This window comes from Lygodium microphyllum, chromosome 24 (assembly GCF_053477565.2).
Source record: "Lygodium microphyllum isolate KBCC chromosome 24, Lygodium_microphyllum_v1.1.10, whole genome shotgun sequence".
Lineage (NCBI taxonomy): Eukaryota > Viridiplantae > Streptophyta > Polypodiopsida > Schizaeales > Lygodiaceae > Lygodium > Lygodium microphyllum.
This window is the reverse complement of record NC_141158.1, coordinates 44,541,415-44,544,181: the sequence shown is the minus strand read 5'-3', so window position 1 is coordinate 44,544,181 and position 2,767 is coordinate 44,541,415. Positions and strand designations below refer to the sequence as shown.

Here is a 2,767-nt window from a genome sequence, read left to right as displayed (position 1 = left end):
GGGTCCGAGGCCTCAAAGTTCAAGTTTATACTTATAGCATTTGAATGAGTATAATAGAAATGTGTCAACTTCGTTGAATGATCATTGTGCTTAACATGTTTATGAAACTAGGCCTTTCCTTGGGCTTTCTCAACAAGTAGGGCATGAGTTGTGAGCAATCGTGTTTCAATAAGGTGTTCGAGTTCCGTAAGGCATTTGATCCAACCTCTAGAACCCTCCTAGCATTCTTGCATTGCGATGTGGATACTAGGAATAAGGAACTTGATAGACATAATCATGTCAGTCCCCTAAGTCATTATGAAGGGTGTTTGCCATCTTGTAATCTATACAATAAGCCCAAAGTGTAGGCTGAGCTTATTATCCTAGTTTGAACTAGAAGTTGAGACGGTCTTCATTAGGACAATAACTAGGATTTTATTAGTTGCTTCTACTTGGCTATTTGCGTGCGGATAGTAAGGAGTAGAGTTGGGATGTAGGACTAGGAATGCGGACACAAGACTTATTTAATTATCTCATTCAAGTAATTAGTTCGTTGGTCAGTAACAATCTCAATGGGGTAACCAAAGTACGAGATGACTTGCTCCCACAAGAATTTAATTGTGGTTCTAGCATAATTCTTCATTGTGGCCCTCTTCTCCACCCATTTAGTCATGTAGTCAATAGCCATGATAATTAAGCATACTTGGGAGTACTAGGTAGCAAGATTGAAGGGTCCCATAATATCTATTCCCCACAACTTAAAGGGTTGGTGGGCGATTATGGGGGAGATTTCCATTTTATGCTCTCTGATTGGAAGTTTGGTTTGTTGACAGTCATTGCAACGCTATTTGGCGAAATGGGCCCTGTGTCTGAAAAGAGTAGGTCACCACAATGGGGAATGTAGAATATTTCTTGCAATGATATTTGTGTCAAAATGTTCTCTTGCAATCCCTCCATGGCTCAATTGGTACATTCGTATGCTTATCTGATAGGAAATTCTAGGATGAATCCACCTCTAGCAATTCCATCTTCTTCACTTGATGTCCACTATAAATGGGTGAGAACTCATATGTAAGAGCCCATATGTGTATCATAAGGACAAGGTCCAAGCTCATTAGGTTATTCTTGGAAAAAGTGTATGATTTGTTAGATGCTCACTTACGCCTACACACGGGACACCCCAAAATGCATCCACCCACATACCAAAGTCACTTGGGTGCTACAATCCTTTGCTATAGAGATAAAAGAGAACCTCTTGCAACTCCGATCTCCTCTTAGCCGTGTTTTGTTGCTTCATGGTAAGGTTTAAACTTCCTTACAAGGAGAACAACATAGCATGCCAAACAATCACTCTTGTGTAAGCAATACCTTGGTTGAAAGGGTAACCACAAACTTTTGAAAAGACAAGGGTAAAAGGCTTTCTATGCACTCGTGTCAAATCTTGTGGAAAGAGAACAAATTGGATGCCGTTTAAATATGAGCAAGGGAGAAGGCAAATATGGCAGCCAAATTTGTAAGAAAGTCCCGTAGCTCAGTTGGTTTAGAGCGTTGGTCTTATGAGCCGAAGGTCGCGGGTTCGAGCCCCGCCGGGACTAGTGAGACATCAGAAAATAGTCAGTAATGAATCAGAGAAAAGTCAATAATGAATCGGTCTGATAGTGTGGGGAACGCTGCGTTGCATTCCGTCCCTAGCCGCCATGTTCGGGAAACGATGAGTAGGTCTCATGAAGAATGATGCGAGGAGTTCAGAGGTTTCGGCCTCTTCACCCTTTGCCCCCTTGCCCTTGCCCAGCCCTTGGGGGGCCACACGAACTCGCCCGGGCCTTTGCATAGAAAGTTTTCGCGCGAACGCTGCGTTGCATTCCGTCCCTAGCCGCCATGTTCGGGAAACGATGGGTAGGTCTCATGAAGAATGATGCGAGGAGTTCAGAGGTTTCGGCCTCTTCACCCTTTGCCCCCTTGCCCTTGCCCAGCCCTTGGGGGGCCACACGAACTCGCCCGGGCCTTTGCATAGAAAGTTTTCGCGATATCGGAAACACGTCATTTTTTGCCCGATTCGAATTTTGTATGTGATTGATCAAATCAGTGCTCGCAATGCTACAATATAGTTTGTCAATGCAATACTTTCACTAGATGTGGCTGCCGGGTATCTCCGTATATCGGATGGAGCTGATGTCTTCTGAGACTCCAGGGTTTTTTTCCGTATGTTCTCGTTAGTTTATCCTGCAGGCCCTTGGGCATTACGTCTTCTGAGGCTCAAGGGTTTTTTTTTCTACTGAAGCTCAATGGAAAAAACCTAGGGGACTTTCAAAGATGAACACTGGTCTGCAATGGGTCCTTTCTTGCGCCATGCCCCGTAAATATGTTGTCATGTGTTATTAAACCGCTCAGTCCAAGCTTCCCATGTTGCGATTTCTTTTTAGTTGAGCAAACGATAAGTTGTATTAGTAAAAGTAAAAGTAATATCGGAGTATTACAAAATATGGATTTAAGCACGAGTGCACCCGCCTAGACTAAGCAGTCTTCTTTCTATTTACATTGGCTAAGCTTTTCATTTCCTGGCTTGAGTTTCCATTACATCAAGGGTGTTGGGAGTATGCTTTTCATACATAGCAATAAACCATGCTTCTCTGCACTCCATTTTCTTTCTCTTTTCTTCATGAATGAGGAACTTCTTCATCTCGATGCCCAATTCTTCGTACACGTCTTCCTTCTTCTTCTTTTGGGATGAGGGACGCTTGCTGCAGCCTTTAGCCAACAGTTGTTTTCTTTGAGTCTCGGCCTAAAA

General features: G+C 43.3%; 1 non-coding gene across 1 annotated transcript; it reads left to right on the top strand.

Moving 5' to 3' along the window:
* Positions 1-1,499: 1,499 nt before the first annotated feature.
* TRNAI-UAU (transfer RNA isoleucine (anticodon UAU)) lies at positions 1,500-1,574 on the top strand. The gene has a single exon. It is a non-coding gene; the product is annotated as a tRNA-Ile (tRNA).
* Positions 1,575-2,767: the final 1,193 nt, after the last annotated feature.